Source organism: Anomaloglossus baeobatrachus, chromosome 1, assembly GCF_048569485.1.
Source record: "Anomaloglossus baeobatrachus isolate aAnoBae1 chromosome 1, aAnoBae1.hap1, whole genome shotgun sequence".
NCBI lineage: Eukaryota > Metazoa > Chordata > Amphibia > Anura > Aromobatidae > Anomaloglossus > Anomaloglossus baeobatrachus.
Window position 1 is genome coordinate 471,490,505 of NC_134353.1, and position 19,866 is coordinate 471,510,370.

The window sequence follows — 19,866 nt, forward strand, 5'->3', positions numbered from 1 at the left end:
TTAGGCCTCCACATTACACCAGTCCCCAAAGGGTTACATCAGCCGACATGAAACCCTAGTCACCCCCCCTCAGGGCAAGATAGGCACACCAGTGGGCGGGACCAGGCGGATAGGAAACGCCCACCTAGGGGTCTAGAAAGCCCAGGGAGGAAAAATAAGCAGATCAAGTTTGTAGTTCAAGTTGAGAGGAGGTGGGCTGGAGCTAGGTGTAGCTCCAGCAGAGAAGTTCAAGTTGAACGGTACCAGGGTTGGAGCCCTGGTACCTTGGCTAGGTGGTAGACGGTAGTGATAGTCTGCAGGAGACGGGAAGATGGCTGCGGGGATCCAGAGTGGACCGGGACAGGGTAGTGGCCCACCGGTGCAGCCACCGGAGAACCGACCGGAAACCGTACGCACAGAAAGGGGGTACTCGGACCCTGAAGCTGGGACCGAAACCAGCAGCCTAGCTAATTAACCGATTGAGGGCAGGATTATAGGTCTTGTCCAAACCTAAGTCCCGAAAAGTAGACAACCACCCACAGCGAGGGTTAGGGCCACCGCAGGGCCTGTAGATCCCATGGGTCAGCGTCACTCGGGCACGGCTCCCAAACAAAGTACCGGGAGCGGGAACCTGTGTGCTGCCCCCGTGCCAGCAGCCGGCGCTGCTCGAGTCTGGACCTTTAGGGGTGGTGGCTCGAGGGTCTCCGGACCTGGGGTCTCGCGGACACGCCGAATAAAAGGGGGGACGTATATGTACGGGCTCGACCGTACTGGGACGTAGTTATATGGGCTGGGCCGTATTAAGTTTGTGACGCCACCCACGGTGTGTGGTGAGGTGGAACACCACCGCTGCTGTTGCGGGGCACCCGGGGGAGATGTTACACAGCAAGTTGTTAACCCCTCCGTGGGCAGGGATGGTGGCCCCGGGACCCGGTGGCTGTGGTGCAGGGGATGGTGACCGCCGGGGGTGCTGGTGTACTCACTGTTAGAAAAACACACGAGTCAATGGTAAACCAAGGTGATGTGACACGGCCGCCTGTGTTTGGGATCCCCCACTCGGCTGGTGGTCTCTATCCTTTTCCTGCACTGTTTACGTAGAAAAGATTTCCCAGTATAAAACGTAGGAGTCTGCTCCCGGCTGGATGTGGCCTAAGGAGCCATGCCCGCTGATGCTGGCCCGTGGGATCTATGGGCCTTGGCGGTGACCTCCTATACCTAATCGGTGGGCTGTTGTCTTCTATAAAGGACTTTGGGTGGGACAGAACCTCTAGTCCTGGCTTCAATTGGTTAATTAACCAACTCCAGTCGATTCTGGTCTTTGGCTTCAGAGTCCGAGTACCCCCCCTTGTGCTACGGTTTCCGGGTCGGTTCCCCGTGTCAGCACCGGCGAGCTACAACCCTGGCCTGGTCCACCTCGGTTCCACCGAGCCGTCTTCCCGTCTGCTTCTGACGGAGACCACCGTCTGCCTCCTAGCCAGTGGCACCTTGAACTTCCTGCTGGAGCTACACTTAGCTCCAGCCCACACTACTCCCCAAACTGAACTCTACACCAAACTGTTTGTTTTCCCACCCTGGGCTGTCTAGACCCCTGGGTGGGCGTGCACCAAACACCTGGTCATGCCCAATGGTGTGTCTATCTGTTCCTAATGGGGGTGACTAGGGTTTAATGGTTGGCTGAATGTTTCCTAGTGAGGGAACGGTGTTGTGCAGGGGCCTATCTGTGACTACCTGGTTTTGCCAGGACGTCACACTCCCCCTTGGTTAAACACAGACCGTCCGCCGACTGTCCGACCACCACCGGTTTATTTTATTTTTTTTTACTGCAAGAAAGATAAAAGGAATTGAAACATTTTACAAGGATAATAACATATTTATATTGCAAGAATATTTTGGTTTCTTCCCTTACGGGAGGCGGATTACTTAACCGTTGCATAACATAACCGGGATGGGACGGGACCTTCTCACTTTACCACCCAAACAAACCTAACCCTGATGCCACCACTAAAACACAGGTTGGCACCCCTTGCCCAAGTCCAGGTTAAGTCCGGGTGTTGCCCAAACGGGCCGTGTAAAAAGTTCCTTACCCGGCAGTCCTTTCAAGAGCCCCTCGTCCAGGGTACCCCTGACCCGGAGGATAGTCACCGGTCCCACTGGTAACTGGGCCTTGGCCGACTCCACCACAGGCCTTTCCTCCAATCAGCCTCTCTGGAGACTGCTTCAGGGTGAAAAGGTTGATCTGGGGGCTATTTACAATACCCAATAGTTTTTGGGTTGGCTTTCCAGTCCAAAGCCATGGTCCATGAACTATAACGGGAACTTTAAAACACAGACGGTCCCAACGGGGACTTTTTTAACTTGGGTAGCCGGGATTTCGCTACCTTAACTTTTTTAAGTGCGGGCATGCACATCCGCTTTACACTTTCTTCTGGCAGCGATCTCCCTGCGCAGCTGCTGTTGTTGCCGCTCCCAGCCTGGGGCACGGTTTCTGTGCTTTCCTTCCCGCTCAGGAGCCAGACTTCCCGGAGAACCCTTGGCGCCGGCTACGACCGGCCTCACATACTGCCGTGGGACCCCATGCTCAACAGCCTGCGCCTTCTTTCCGCGAGCAGCTTGCCGCAGGTCTTCAGCCGGGACAAGGTATCTGGGAGCTGGGGGTGCTGCCTTCGTTGCGGCCAGGCGGACTGCCGGAGCCGTCATCATCACCACTGCAACCGGGTGGACTGCCGGAGCCGACGTCATCACTGGTGCGGCCAGGCTCGGGGCCGAATGGGATGTCGTCAGCGGTGCCGGAGCGATGGCGACGGTAAGGCCTGAGGGCCCAGCAGCTGGGTCCTCCCCTGTAGATGGTACGGGCTTCGCTGCCACGGCCTGGGGCAGCGGGTCGGTCGGGGCGTTGGCTGTGGACACGGGCGACGAGGGAGACGGCATGGCGGACGGGAGCAGGCCGGGTCCCTCAGCTGGGACGGCCGGTTCCTGGGGAACATAGGGGCGTGGGTCACTGCTTACCCGCTCCTCTGAGATCATCTCCACTTTGCGCTTCTGGACAGCTGCAGCCAGGCCCTTCATCCCCAACGTCCACTTTGCCAGCATGAAGTGGACTTGGGCCTGGGTCTTCTGAAATATCCTGCCGCGTTGGTATCCAGGAACGGGTTACTGCAGAGTCCTGGTGTCCCTGCACTTCGCAGCACTAGTTACATGCTGCAATTCTCGACCACTTCTCCCCCTTGGTCTTTTGCGAGCACTCTTTTCTTTGGCGTTCTAGTTTCGTTTTTCGACTTCCAGCCTCGCTTTCCGGCCGCATTCCCAGGGAGCGGGGCTTCGGCTTTCGCGCCCTTTTCACGGGGAAGAAGACGCTGAGCTGTAGTTTTTGCCGCCAAAATGGTGACTTTTGAAAAACTTTGCAACGGATCACCGCTGACTGTCCAATACAAGGCGCACTTCCACAAGGTGAGTGGATGGGTAAGTATCCTGTTCATGATGCCAAGTTTCGGGGTGTGCCACTCCCGTGCCAGCAGCCGGAGCTGCTCAAGTCCGGACTTTCAGAGGTGGTGGCTCGAGGGTCACCGGACCCGAGGGTCTCGCGGACACGCCGAATAAAAGGGACGCATATGTACGGCTCGGTCGTACGGGGACATAGTTGTATGGGCTGGGCCGTATTAAGATCGTGAAGCCACCCACGGTGTGTGGTGAGGTGGAACACCACCGCTGCTGTTGCGGGGCACCCAGTGGAGATGTTACGCAGCAAGTTGTTAACCCCTCCGTGGGCAGGGATGGTGGCCCCGGGACCCAGTGGCTGTGGTGCAGGGGATGGTGACCGCCGGGGGTGCTGGTATACTCACTGTTAGAAAAACACACGAGTCTCTGGTAAACCAAGGTGATGGTGGCCGTGACGCGGCCACCTGTGTTCGGGATCCCCCACCCGGCTGGTGGTCTCTATCCTTTTCCTGCACTGTTTACGTAGAAAAGACTTCCCAGTATAAAATGTATGAGTCCGCTCCCGGCTGGATGTGGCCTAAGGAGCCGTGCCCGCTGCCGCTGGCCCGTGGGATCTATGGGCCTTGGCGGTAACCTCTTATCCCTAATCGGTGGGCTGTTGTCTTCTATGAGGGACTTTGTGTGGGACAGAACCTCTAGTCCTGACCTCAATCGGTTAATTAACCAGCTCCAGTAGATTCTGATCTCTGGCTTCAGGGTCTGAGTACCCCCCTTTGTGCTACGGTTTCCAGGTCGGTTCCCTGTGTCGGCACCGGCGGGCTACAACCCTGGCCCAGTGCACCTCAGTTCCACCGAGCCGTCTTCCCATCTCCTGCTGACGGAGACCACCGTCTGCCTCCTAGTCTGTGGCACCAGGGCTCCTACCCTGGTACCGTTCAACTTGAACTTCCTGCTGGAGCTACACTTAGCTTCAGCCCACACTCCTCCCCAAACTGAACTCTACACCAAACTGTTTATTTTCCCGCCCTGGGCTGTCTAGACCCCTGAGTGGGCATGCACCAACCGCCTGGTCACGCCCACAGGTGTGTCTATCTGTCTCTAAGGGGGGTGACTAGGGTTTAATGGTTGGCTGAATGTTTCCTAGTGAGGGAACGGTGTTGTGCAGGGGCCTATCTGTGATTACCTGGTTTTGCCAGGGCGTCACACACCAGGCAGTCCCATTTTCCACAAACAGTGCAGAGGAGAAAGAATTGACTACCACACCTGGGTGAGGAAGCAAATACACCTGGCTGCGGAGGCCGGCCACCATCATTTTGGTTTACCACAGGACTTGTGTACTTCTTCTCATCGTGAGTAACATCCCCGGCCTGGCCGGGTGCGCCGGTCCCTGCACTACCAATCCTCAGTGCAAAGACACTGGGTCCCTAACCACACAGGGGTTAACAACCAGCTGCCATTACACCTCCCCGGGCCTCCCATAACTGCAGCGGTGGTGCCGTACCTCACCACACACCGTGGGTGGCGTCACAGACAACCTCCCTTGTAAATAAATCCCCCTCTTTTCACTCGTGGGCGGCGGAGCACTGCTCGAGCCCGGGTCCAGTTCCCACTCGAGCCACAGTGAAGCCCTGGATTCGAGCATCCCCTCGCAGAGGTCTGGCCCTCCGCCCGCGACAAAGGGGCGTCACACATACATGACATCAGGCCAGGTTACAAATTAGAGGGAATCTATCTGGTATAATATGCCCCAGAACCACAAGCAGGTCTGAGTGCATATTGTAAGTCCCTGCCTAACTGTCCCTGTATACACTAGCATAGATAAAGAGATCTATATATAAAGTATTTCTAAAGATCTTTTATGTTAATGAGCTAGGGGACTAGTCATCTGAGCGTTAGTTCCCCTGGCTAGTTGCCCCCATTAGCATGTTAGCACGCCCCTGTGGGTGTGCTAACATGCTAATGAATACGTAGCCTCGGTGGTCCGCAGTGCATCTTGGACCCGACAGGTTCGCTTTAATTAAAAAGCCAAGTATGTCATTATGTAGGAGGGTTCACAGGGCCACAGAATACTGACCTTTTCCTCTAACCAGGATCCTGCAGATGAATTCACTTTCTATATATATGAGCCATATATCCTCATATATATGTGATGCCCTGGACTAGCCAGGTAGTCACAGACATAACACCACACACACCCCCTCCCCTGGATAGTTAACATCAGTCAAACAAAACCCTTGTTGCCTCCCTCCAGGGTCTGATGTCCACACCAGGTGGGGCGGAGCCAGGCAGTTGGCCCCACCCACCGAGGAGTTCACAAGCCTGGAAGCGGGAAAAGTGACAGTTCGTTCAGTTTTGGAGGTGAAAGTGAGAGGACAGAAACTGTTGGTGTCTGGGTAGGGGCCCAGACACAAACAGCAAGGTCGGCAGATGGTGGTGGCCATCTGCAGGAGTTAGTGGATCTCTGCGGAACCGTAGGACCGGGGTCGGGTGGTGGCCCGCCGGTACCGAGCCAGGGAGTGGAGTGAAGCTAAGCACAAAGGCAGGGCCATCGGACCCCGACTAGGCTTGGAGCCGCCGACAACGGTCAAATCCGAAAGTGACCGGAACCCCAGGGGTTTCCTAACAACCAAGACCTGACAGAAGGCAACAGTCCACACCATGAGGATACACAGCCACCGCCATAGGCTAGAGATCCAAGAGCGAGCGCCTGCGGGCAAAACAGGCTCCTTCGGTACCTCTGCGCCGGGGAGCAGACTACCGGTGGGCAACCACAGGAGTCAGAACATTCTAACAAGGTGCAGGGAAAGACAGCCACCATCACCCTGTCCGGGGAGAGCACAAACACTGCAGCCGGGACCCGTCCATCCGGCCGTTTGGTTTACCAGGGACTCTGTCATTGACTAGCTGAGTGAGTACACCAGTGCCATCCGGCACCGCACCACGCTGCCCCTGCAACCCTGCACCCCGGCCATCCAGCCTCCCCGTTCCACCACCGGGTCCCGGGATCACCAACCCCTACCCATGGAGGGGACAACATCCTAGCTGCTCCCTACCATCGCTCCCGGGATCCCCGTCACCAGCAGCGGTGGTGCCCTTTATCACCACGACCCATGGGTGGCGTCACGAACTATCTCCCCAAACAACCCATCCCTTTTCACTCATGGGCGAGGAGCGCTGCTCGAGTCCCCGGGTCCGACCCACCGCTCGAGCCACCGAGCAGCAGAAGCCCCAGACCCGAGCGTAACGAGCGCGTCCCCTCCGCCCGCGACAACTTGGCGTCACAGGATAGAACCAATCTACCTACCGGTAGAAGTGCGCCTTGCAGTCCCCGCCGGCGGCGTCCGGCTGAAAAATTTGAAGTGCCGCCATCTTTAGCACGAAGATTTCCCGCTCGAGAGTCTTCCCCGAGCAGGGAAGGTGCGAAAGTGAAGCCCCGCCCCCAAAGAGGAAGTGCTAGAAAGAACCAAGGGGGATGGGAAAAAGATGTCTGCGCCCGACGGAGCCGTTGGAGGAGTGGCGGTCGCAGCCGCAGCGGCGCCCGCAGATGGAAATGGGGTAGCCCTTGCTCCGGCCGCAAGAGCGAGGGAGGCTGTGGGTCCAGAGGTCGCCTAGGTAATGCCGTTCTCTCTGCCCTATGTGCCTGGTGCTACCTGGCTACCGCAGTACGATGGGAAGCCTGATGCTTTGCAGGTGTTCCGGAAAAAGATTAGCCCAGTCCTTGATTTGTATCCCCTGACTGACAGGCAACGGGTAGTGCTAGGGCAGCTAACCGGCGCGGCTGATCAGGAAACAGAAACCTGGACCGACGCGGACCTGGCCTCAGGAACTACCATTTTTGAGAAACTCCAAACCGCTTTTGAGACCCGCACGGAAGCAGAGTTGTGGATGCAGTTTTATCAGTTCCGACAGTGGCCTGCGGATAATATAAGAGACTATGCCTTGCGCCTGCAGACGGCCCTCCGTACGCTGAAGCGGGTGGACACTATTAACGATGTGGACAGCAATAAGATGCTAGTGGAACAATTCTTGCAAGGGCTGGGGTCCACGGAAGACCGCAAGCAGCTATGGCTGTGGGCCCTGGAACACCCCAATCTGGACTTTGCAGTATTGAAAGAGCGGGCCATCAAGGCCCTGCAAGCCACAACACCAGACGCTCCTGAGGCGGCTCCATGGCCGGCTGAAACTGCTCCCATCTCGTTGGCACCTCCTCTCCCGGCTCTACCAGCCCCTGCAGCGCCCGTCGGGATGATGGAAGAGCTGGCTGCCCAGGTCCGCTGCATGTATGGGAACCTAGCCAAGATCCTCGCCACACTCCAGCTTCCGACGAGAGTCAAGCCCCCAGGGAAGATCCAGCTCACCAACAGTCCGGAGGACGTCCCCTGGATGCAGTGGAGAAGGACCAATGACTCGCGGTATGGGCCTCCTATTTGTTACAGGGGCAGCAAGCCTGGCCACTACTCTAGGCGATGCCCGTTAAACGAGTAACCCCTGGGGCCAAGGGCCAATCCTCAGGAGTAGACACCAGTGGCCCCCCTGATTGGCGAGACCGGTACGTTGGAGCTCCCCCCATCACCCCTCTGGCGGTGGACGGCATTCTGCTCATGGCCCTATTGGACACAGGATCACAGGTAACCACTATGCCATATACATTGTACCAGCAGCATTGGGGTACGGGTGAACTTGCCCCCCCTGATGATAGCTTGACCCTTGTCGTGGCCAATGGACTCCCTCTGACTCAGGTGGGATACAAACAAGTGACCCTGACCGTTGGACGTGCGGAGCTAAAACACCAAGGAATGATTATGGTGATGAATGAACCCAGTGACCATAACCCAAAAGTAATTCTAGGGACCAATGTGATGGAGCATTGTATGAGTGAGGTGCTGAGTTTGTTGCAGCAGTTGGCCGCCACAGCAGGAGGAGGCCGACAGAGGGCTGTGCAGCGTGAGATCCGGGCCCTCCTATATCGGTAACAAGTGAATTTGACGGGTGGAGAGATTGGTGCAGTAAGGGTGATGGATGTGGCCCCCTTGGTGGTGCCACCAAGAAGCGAGATGATGATTTGGTGCAGGGCAGCAGTAGGTCCACAGGGGCGCGACTACCCGGCGATGGTGGAACCCACGCCTTCGGAGCACTGGCCCAAGGTGATGGCAGCCAGAGGGGTGGTTGATGTCAAAAAAGGGAGAGTGCCTGTGAGAGTGCTGAATTACGGGGAGGAGGAAGTTAGGCTTCCCCGTTACGCTACCCTTGCCAGTTGTTTACCCTAGACCCTCACACCATTCACGAAGCCGCCCCTCCTACCTCAGCACCCCCTGACAGTAACCATATAACCCCCAAACAGTTAGAGGAGTGGTGCCAGGAACTACATGTAGGCACTGAAGCCACACCCACGCATCACAAAGAGGGGGTATACAGGGTAGTACAGGATTAGTACATAGATCCAGATTTTCATTATTATTGGTTATATATTATATGCTAGTTCAACCATTGAATACATCAGAAAGAGGAAATCAGAGCACTTGCGCATATTCAAATATCAATAATTTTATTAACACACACTTGTATACATTAAAACAATGATGAAAAGCATACATTGACATTAAAAAATGAGGTGTGACAGTGTACAAAACACACACATAGATGCGGGGGTCGTTATGCTGGCTAGTATCAAAAATCAGGGAAAACCTACAATGATCTTTATTTCCTCCCTGTTGTGTTGGGTAACAAATATTGAGTGCATAGCATGTGCTGCCAGGATGTCCGAGGTTCAAGTAGGAAAGTACCTCTCCTGGATTTGTATCCTGTGTGAATTAAGTATAAATAATATATCTATGCATCCTGGCCAGCACACCCTAATGCTTGATTCACCTAGAGGGTAACTTTAAAGTGCTTAGTGCATACCATGGGAAAATAAACAACTATCCTCACCATTCAAGTTAATTATTGTGGTTACTGTGTCTCATCTTAGTGCATGGATATAGTAGAATACACTCACCGCAGTAGCGTAGCTAGCGGGGGGGCAGAGGGTGCCGCCGCCCCAGGCCCTGTGCTCAGAGGGGGCCCACCCGGAGCTGCAATACTATTAACTATATCGGCGCGCACAGCGCGCCGATATAGTTAACCTCTACGGCAGTGCGGAGGAGACATGATCTTCCTGCGCTGCTGCTGATGACAGCGCACACGCAGGACACAAAGTCCCGGCGTGGTGACGTCATCGCTCAGCGCCGGGCGGGGGGGGGGAGGCAATTTCCCCCCAGGCTGCTCTCCCAGCTATTGTTGAGGGCCGGCCGCGGGCCGCCTGCTGCATAATGTCATTATAACACACATGGCCGCGCAGAGTGAATTGCGCGCGGTCGTGTCTCTTGTACTAAGATGTGGCCGGCCACACTGACAGGCGCAGACAGTGCTGACCGCCACATAGTACAGGAGACCCGGCCGCTGGCATGCACAGTGCGCGGCCACGTGTGTTATAATGAAGTTGACTCGCCCACCCCAGGGCTATGGGACACCCGGTGCCGGGCCGGACTAGTCCGGTGGTAGTCAGTGGTGGCTGGGCCCGGCTCCGTGGCCCTGGTGGGTGTCAGTAGAATATGTGGCTTGCTTGTTAATGGTTGTGTTCGTGACGCCACCTGTGGTATGCGGCTAATAAGCCGCCGCTGCTGTGTGAGGCCTCCGGGATGATATTATGGCAGCTATGATGGTACTGCTCCCCACAGGTGGAGCAATGCCCGGGGCACAGTTGGTGCTTGTAAATGTCTATGCAGATGAAATAACTGAGGCAACTTCAGAGGTGCAGTTTAAGTTCTTTACTCACAGTTCTTGTCAGGGCAGGAAGGACCCTTGGACTGCTGGGACCGCTGTCAGGGACCTCCGTCTTCTGGGTGATTCAGAGTGTGAAAGCCGGTACCCTCTCTCTTAGTGTCTCCTTCTCTGCTGTCTTCACTAGCCTTGCCCGAGTTTGGATGGCCCTGGCTTGGCCTCCACTACAGCCTCCAGGCTGGGGGGTCACCTGTCGGCTGATTACCCCTTTTCTGAAGGTCTGCTATGGGTTCTGGCCCTGGGAGCTTGCAACGTCCCTGGGCCTCGGTTTTTACTGTTTGGAGATTGTCTTTGCACTCCTCCAGTCTTTAGGGACCGTCCCCTGTCGCAGCTTAATCACTCCACCGATGTCAATGTGGACCAGGCCACCGCAGCCTGCAGCTACTCGTAGCGCCTCTGGGCCCTCGGCTTCGGTACCCAACAAGGACTGCTCGTGGTACCTACAGGACTACCCGCGGCCCTGCGACTCCTTCTGTCTCCTACGTGGTGTCACCTGGACCTATGGGTCCCAGGGTCTTCACCAGGAAGCGTCTCTTTCAGTTCCTCTGCTCCTGTCTGACTTGGAGCTTTCTTTCCTTCTTTCTTTCTTTCTTTCTTTCTTTTCTTTCTCCTCCTTGCCTGCCTCCAGCAGGCCTCCTCCTCCCTCCTTTCTCTCGTTCTTCTCCTCCAACTACATGCTGCTTCTCTCACTCCCTGAGGTAAACTGAAACTAACTTGACCTTCCTTTCTCTATCTGCTCTCTGGTGGCTCCTCCCACCTCCCCAGTTGCTAAGCTACCACCCTATGGGAGCAGGGATGGGTCTTACAGCCCCTCTCAGCATGCAGCATGGGAGGGTTGCCTGCCACTTTCCCTGGTCCTGTGTGTCCCTAGCAATGGGTGTAGTGTGGATTTACCAGGGGACCGGAGTTCACTCTCTTCCTCTCCCAGAATGGGGCATCACACCGCTGATGGGGTGCAATGACCTGTGGCGACAGAAGCCTCAGGGGCGCCACACTCCCCCACAGCAAATCCCAGCACGTCCTCGGGCTGAAAAACAACAAAAACATGTGGAGAAACTGCAAAATTTTTGTTATGCAAAACATAAAACAATAAAACATTTCTTCCCTTTATGGGAGGCACATATCAGTGAACGTTGCGAACTTCTTATAAAGAAAACTCTAAGTGTGCACTTCCAGTCCATTGCACGGTTTGGCAAATCCCCCATAATTCTGGTAGGGGGCACAACAGGTGCAACTAATTACATTTTTGGCTACAACAAGTCCAGTAGCCCGGTAGTTCGTTTCTTTCAATCAAACAAAATGACACAATCAACCAGCCATTAAGTCCAATGGCCTGGTTACATAGGACACATAAACAACATACCAGCCACTAAGTCCAGTGGCCTGGTATGACATGCCACATACACTTCCACCGGGGCCCACATTCCAGTTCAGTGGCCCGGTAGCACATGACATGGGGGGTGACGTCTTCAAAAAGAATAAGGGGCAAAACACAGCAGGAAAGGGTGTCGTCTTCGAAAAGAATGAGGGGCAGACAGGGGCCATCTACAGTTCAGCATCTCTTCATCTTTACTTGTAGGGATTCTTCTCCGGCTCCCCACCTGGCAGCAGGTAGCCAGCGGTCAGCACAGTCTGCGTCTCCTGCGTGGCTGTAGCAGGCCTGCTGCAAGATGCTGCGGCCTGGGCCCGCTCTGAGGTAGTGCTGCTGGCTTGCATAGGGTTACTGGCTGGCGCGAGGCTGCTGGCTTGCAGGGGGTTACCAGCCATACGGCGCCACTCTGGCTCTTCTGGGGCTGCCTCCTTGTCTTGGCGGGCCGCGCCTGGCATGGCGGCGGCCTGGGTTGGAGTCGCTGCTGCGGTGAGATCTTGGCGGGCCGCACCTGGCGTAGCTGCGGCCCGGATCGGCGTCGCCGTGTCGGGCGTCTCTCCAGGGACCGCGGGCATGGCAGCGGGGGTTGGGGCTCTCGCGCCAGCAGGGGCATTAAATGACTCACCCCTCAGTTGCATCTCCGGTGTTCTGGTGGTCGCTGTCTTGCTGCAGGGTGCTGGTATCGGAGCTGCAGTCGTGGCACGCGCGCCTGCAGGAGGACAGGGCAGGAACCCCACCGGGCAATCCGGGCTCCGCCGGCTGGGGGTGTCACTCTCTTTACCCGGCTCTGCAGCGGCGGCTGGATCTTCTCCGCTCTCCAGGACGCAGGACACAACCCGGTTCTGAGGTGCGTGTCCCGGCTCGGCCACTCCTCCTCTGGCCGCTCGTTGCTCGGCGTCCATCCTTTTAGCTTCTTCTTCCGCTTTCTATGGCGGGCACCGCTTCGTGCGCTTTTCTTGGACAAGGGGGCGGGGCTTCTCTTCGCGCCCTTTCTTCTTGCACGCCCCCCTTCTTCCCGCTCTCAGCTGCGCTAATGGCGGCGGTTTCTCAGTAAAGTACACAGTCTGTCACACGGTTCTTCAGGCGCACAGTACCCGGTTAGACCGGGCACGAAATCCTGTTCGTGACGCCAAAAGTTGACTCGCCCACCCCAGGGCTATGGGACACCCGGTGCCGGGCCGGACTAGTCCGGTGGTAGTCAGTGGTGGCTGGGCCCGGCTCCGTGGCCCTGGTGGGTGTCAGTAGAATATGTGGCTTGCTTGTTAATGGTTGTGTTCGTGACGCCACCTGTGGTATGCGGCTAATAAGCCGCCGCTGCTGTGTGAGGCCTCCGGGATGATATTATGGCAGCTATGATGGTACTGCTCCCCACAGGTGGAGCAATGCCCGGGGCACAGTTGGTGCTTGTAAATGTCTATGCAGATGAAATAACTGAGGCAACTTCAGAGGTGCAGTTTAAGTTCTTTACTCACAGTTCTTGTCAGGGCAGGAAGGACCCTTGGACTGCTGGGACCGCTGTCAGGGACCTCCGTCTTCTGGGTGATTCAGAGTGTGAAAGCCGGTACCCTCTCTCTTAGTGTCTCCTTCTCTGCTGTCTTCACTAGCCTTGCCCGAGTTTGGATGGCCCTGGCTTGGCCTCCACTACAGCCTCCAGGCTGGGGGGTCACCTGTCGGCTGATTACCCCTTTTCTGAAGGTCTGCTATGGGTTCTGGCCCTGGGAGCTTGCAACGTCCCTGGGCCTCGGTTTTTACTGTTTGGAGATTGTCTTTGCACTCCTCCAGTCTCTAGGGACCGTCCCCTGTCGCAGCTTAATCACTCCACCGATGTCAATGTGGACCAGGCCACCGCAGCCTGCAGCTACTCGTAGCGCCTCTGGGCCCTCGGCTTCGGTACCCAACAAGGACTGCTCGTGGTACCTACAGGACTACCCGCGGCCCTGCGACTCCTTCTGTCTCCTACGTGGTGTCACCTGGACCTATGGGTCCCAGGGTCTTCACCAGGAAGCGTCTCTTTCAGTTCCTCTGCTCCTGTCTGACTTGGAGCTTTCTTTCCTTCTTTCTTTCTTTCTTTCTTTCTTTTCTTTCTCCTCCTTGCCTGCCTCCAGCAGGCCTCCTCCTCCCTCCTTTCTCTCGTTCTTCTCCTCCAACTACATGCTGCTTCTCTCACTCCCTGAGGTAAACTGAAACTAACTTGACCTTCCTTTCTCTATCTGCTCTCTGGTGGCTCCTCCCACCTCCCCAGTTGCTAAGCTACCACCCTATGGGAGCAGGGATGGGTCTTACAGCCCCTCTCAGCATGCAGCATGGGAGGGTTGCCTGCCACTTTCCCTGGTCCTGTGTGTCCCTAGCAATGGGTGTAGTGTGGATTTACCAGGGGACCGGAGTTCACTCTCTTCCTCTCCCAGAATGGGGCATCACACCGCTGATGGGGTGCAATGACCTGTGGCGACGGAAGCCTCAGGGGCGCCACAACGTCATGCAGCGCGCGCTGCCTCCATCCAGTGTTGTGGCTGCATCCCAGTGATTAGAAGCTGACTGGGTAGTGGGCGTGACCGGCTTTGTTAGTGGGCATGGCCATGTTTCCTCCCGTCCACTATAATCATGCAGGCTTCGCCCCCCCCCCTCTCCCCCTGCGCCCCCTGCACCCTCCATCTGGAGGTCTTACCTCGGTCCCCGCTTCTATCATAAAGAACTCCAGGACACCTGGAGTTTCTTTCTGTCATCACCTGCGTTGCTGAAGTCCCGCCCCTTCTGATCACATGGGCGTGACGTCACCACAGGTCCTTTAGCTTAGAGGGATTTACCATGGCATGAAACAAGTCTGTGGCTGCACGAGAGAGAAGTGTCCCCCAATCATCAAAAGTAAAAAGCACCTCCAGTATGTGTCTGTGTGTCTGTCTTTTGTGTATGATTATTTGTATGTGAATGTTTTCAAATATGTATACACTTCTATGTGACTATATCTGTGTATGTGTCTGTATATATGTGTGTGTGTATATGGCTGTATGCAGGTGTCTGTATACGGCTGTACGCAGGTGTCTGTATATATGTGTGTGTATATGGCTGTACGCAGGTGTGTGTATGTGTGTACGGCTGTACGCAGGTGTGTGTATGTGTGTACGGCTGTATGCAGGTGTGTGCATGTTTATACAGCTGTACGCAGATGTCTGTATGTGTATATGGCTGTACGCAGGTGTGTGTATGTGTGTACGGCTGTACGCAGGTGTCTGTATGTGTATACGGCTGTACGCAGGTGTCTGTATGTGTATATGGCTGTACGCAGCTGTCTGTATGTGTATACGGCTGTACGCAGCTGTCTGTATGTGTATATGGCTGTACGCAGATGTCTGTATGTGTATACGGCTGTACGCAGGTGTCTGTATGTGTATACGGCTGTACGCAGATATCTGTATGTGTATACGGCTGTACGCAGGTGTCTGTATGTGTATATGGCTGTACGCAGCTGTCTGTATGTGTATACGGCTGTACGCAGCTGTCTGTATGTGTATATGGCTGTACGCAGATGTCTGTATGTGTATATGGCTGTATGCAGGTGTCTGTATATGTATACGGCTGTACGCAGATATCTGTATGTGTATATGGCTGTACGCAGCTGTCTGTATGTGTATACGGCTGTACGCAGGTGTCTGTATGTGTATACGGCTGTACGCAGGGGTGTCCATGTGTATACGGCTGTACGCAGGTGTGTCCATGTGTATACGGCTGTACGCAGGTGTCTGTATGTGTATATGGCTGTACGCAGGTGTCTGTATGTGTATAAGGCTGTACGCAGATGTCTGTATGTGTATACGGCTGTATGCAGGTGTGTGTATGTGTGTACAGATGTACGCAGATGTCTGTATGTGTATACGGCTGTACGCAGGTGTGTCCATGTGTATACGGCTGTACGCAGGTTTGTGTATGTGTATACGGCTGTACACGGGTGTCTGTAAGGAGCTGTAGGCCCATCATACTGTGTATAGGGGAGGTGTAGAGGTATATTATGTATAGGGAAGGGGTAGAGGCATCTTACTGTGTATAGAGGAGCCATGGGAACATCATACTGTGTATAGGGGAGGTATAAGGGCTTCATACTGTGTATAGGGGAGCTGTACATGGGAGGGACATTATTAAATGTTAAGTGGACACTTAGGAACCATTATTGTTATAGGGGAAGTCAGGGTATTGTGACTGTGAAAGGCACACTGGGGGCTCTATTACTTTCTAGGAACAATATGTGGGCACCTTTCTAGGGCACTTACACAGGTCATTAATATTTTCTAGGGGGAAATGTTACCATTTAGAGGGCACAAATGAGGCATTTTACCATGTAAAGAGCACAGTGGTGGCATTAATATGTGGGGGGCACAGTGGTGGAATTAATATGTGGGGGGCACAGTGGTGGCATTACTATGTGGAGGCACAGTGGTGGCATTATTATGTGGAGGCACGGTGGTGGCATTATTATTTGGGGGCACAGTGGTGGCATTATTATGTGGAGGCATGGTAGTGGCATTATTATGTGGAGGCACGGTGGTGGCATTATGTGGAGGCACGGTGGTGGCATTATTATTTGGGGGCACAGTGGTGGAATTAATATGTGGGGGGCACAGTGGTGGCATTATTATGTGGAGGCACAGTGGTGGCATTATTATTTGGGGGCACAGTGGTGGCATTATTATGTGGGGGGGCACAGTGGTGGCATTATTATGTGGGGGGGCACAGTGGTGGCATTACTATGGGGAGGCACAGTGGTGGCATTAATATGTGGGGGGCACAGTGGTGGCATTAATATGTGGGGGGCACAGTGGTGGCATTAATATGTGGAGGCACAGTGGTGGCATTATTATGTGGAGGCACAGTGGTAGCATTATTATGTGGAGGCACAGTGGTGGCATTATTATGTGGAGGCACAGTGGTGGCATTATTATGTGGGGGACACAGTGGTGGCATTATGTGGAGGCACAGTGGTGGCATTAATATGTGGGGGCCACAGTGGTGGCATTATTATGTGGAGGTACAGTGGTGGCATTATTATGTTGAGGCACAGTGGTGGCATTATTATGTAGGGGACACAGTGGTGGTATTATGTGGAGGCACAGTGGTGGCATTATTAAGTGGGAGGCACAGTGGTGACATTATGTGAGGGCACAGTGGTGGCATTACTATGTGGGGGCACAGTGGTGGCATTAATATGTTCGGAGCACAGTGGTGGCATTACTATGTGGAGGCACAGTGGTGACATTATTATGTGGAGGCACAGTGGTGGCATTATTATCTGGGGGGCACAGTGGTGGCATTACTATGGGGGGGCACAGTGGTGGCATTATTATGTGGGGCACAGTGGTGGCATTACTATGGGGAGGCACAGTGGTGGCATTATTATGTGGGGGCACAGTGGTGGCATTATTAAGTGTGAGGCACAGTGGTGACATTACTATGTGGGGGGCACAGTGGTGGCATTATTATGTGGGGGCACAGTGGTGGCATTATGTGGAGGCACAGTGGTGGCATTATTATGTGAGGGCACAGTGGTGGCATTACTATGTGGGGGGCACAGTGGTGGCATTAATATGTGGGGGCACAGTGGTGGCATTATTAAGTGCGAGGCACAGTGGTGACATTACTATGTGGTGGGCACAGTGGTGGCATTATTATGTGGGGGCACAGTGGTGGCATTATGTGGCGGCACAGTGGTGGCATTATTATGTGAGGGCACAGTGGTGGCATTACTATGTGGGGGGCACAGTGGTGGCATTAATATGTGGGGGGCACAGTGGTGGCATTATTATGTGGAGGCACAGTGGTGGCATTATTAAGTGGGAGGCACAGTGGTGACATTATGTGAGGGCACAGTGGTGGCATTACTATGTGGGGGGCACAGTGGTGGCATTAATATGTTCGGAGCGCAGTGGTGGCATTACTATGTGGAGGCACAGTGGTGACATTATTATGTGGAGGCACAGTGGTGGCATTATTATCTGGGGGGCACAGTGGTGGCATTACTATGGGGGGAGCACAGTGGTGGCATTATTATGTGGGGCACAGTGGTGGCATTACTATGGGGAGGCACAGTGGTGGCATTATTATGTGGGGGCACAGTGGTGGCATTATTAAGTGCGAGGCACAGTGGTGGCATTACTATGTGGGGGGCACAGTGGTGGCATTAATATGTGGGGGCACAGTGGTGGCATTATTAAGTGCGAGGCACAGTGGTGGCATTATTATGTGGAGGCACAGTGGTGGCATTATGTGGAGGCACAGTGGTGGCATTATTATGTGAGGGCACAGTGGTGGCATTACTATGTGGGGGGCACAGTGGTGGCATTAATATGTGGGGGGCACAGTGGTGGCATTATTATGTGGGGGCACAGTGGTGGCATTATTATGTGGGGGCACAATGGTGGCATTACTATGTGGGGGGCACAGTGGTGCCATTAATATGTGGGGGGCACAGTGGTGGCATTATTATGTGTGGCAGTAAGAGGAGCATGGTTTTTGTTCACACAGCAGGTGCAGTAATAGGGACACACACGGCTGCAGTGGCTCAGTATTGGGGTGACGGCAGGATGAGGAGTTTGTGCAGGTTGGGATTAGATGGGGTACGGGGCCGGAAGTGTGAGGAGTCAAATATGTCTTTGTTGTAATTTCTGTAGATGAGTTGTGGCTGGAAGAAGTTGTCATGTTGGTCTGGGCCAGATGGAAAAGACGGAAAAGGTGAACAATTCCATCTGAAAGAATGTCAGCTGTAAGTCACCATCTATAACTGCACTGTGACCTCTTGCATGTGCTGCAGCACCGATATCTACCACTATATAGTCACCATCTATAACTGCACTGTGACCTCTTGCATGTGCTGCAGCACCGATATCTACCACTATATAGTCACCATCTATAACTGCACTGTGACCTCTTGCATGTGCTGCAGCACCGATATCTACCACTATATAGTCACCATCTATAACTGCCCTGTGATCTCTTGTATGTGCTGCAGCACCGATATCTACCACTATATAGTCACCATATAGCGGTAACATCAGTGTCATCTGCCGAGGTCCACTATACCCACGATTAGTCTGCGCCACCGTAGTTATCATGGTTACCTGGTAAGGGGCCCACTCAGATGTTTTGCCCCCCCCGAGCTGAAACCCTAGCTACGCCACTGACTCACCATATATATCTTTGTAAAGTCATAACATTTAAGCATCATATATACTTTAAAGCAAGAATTGCCTGCACATATGACTTATAAGTCACCATTTAGAGCTGCAATGCATATGCAGCACAGCAATCCACATGAGAAAACTTCATTCAGTGTAAAGTAGTGAGGATATATTACCCATAGCAGTCTAGGTGGAATAGTTCAGCTCAGCAAGACCTCCACCCCAATGTACATTTCGCATTTAGAGAGCTGCCTCAGGGGGCTGCTGTTAATCTGTGCACCATAAAGGCCCCGTCACACTAAGCAACATCGCTAGCAACATCGCTGCTAACGAACAACTTTTGTGACGTAGCAGCGATGTTGCTGTGTGTGACATCCAGCAACAACCTGGCCCCTGCTGTGAGGTCGTTGGTTGTTGCTGAATGTCCTGGGCCATTTTTTAGTTGTTGCTGTCCCGCTGTGAAGCACAGATCGCTGTGTGTGACAGCGAGACAGCAATAACTAAATGTGCAGGCAGCAGGAGCCGGCTTCTGCTGAGGCTGGTAACCAATGTAAACATCGGGTAACCAAGAAGCCTTGTCCTTGGTTACCCGATATTTACCTTTGTTACCAGCCTCCGCCGCTCTCACTGTCAGTGCCGGCTCCTGCTCTGTGCACATGTAGCTGCAGGACACATCGGGTTAATTAACCCGATGTGTGCTGTAGCTAGGAGAGCAGGGAGCCAGTGCTAAGCGGTGTGCGCTGCTCCCTGCTCTGTGCACATTTAGCTGCAGCACACATCGGGTAATTAACCCGATGTGTGCTGTAACTAGGAGAGCAAGGAGCCAGCGCTCAGTGTGCGCTGCTCCCTGCTCTGTGCACATTTAGCTGCAGCACACATCGGGTAATTAACCCCATGTGTACTGTAGCTAGGAGAGCAGGGAGCCAGCGCTAAGCGGTGTGCGCTGCTCCCTGCTCTGTGCACATTTAGCTGCAGCACACATCGGGTAATTAACCCGATGTGTGCTGTACTAGGAGAGCAGGGAGCCAGCGCTTAGTGTGCGCTGCTCCCTGCTCTCTGCACGTGTAGCTGCGTGAGCTGGTAACCAAGGTAAATATCGGG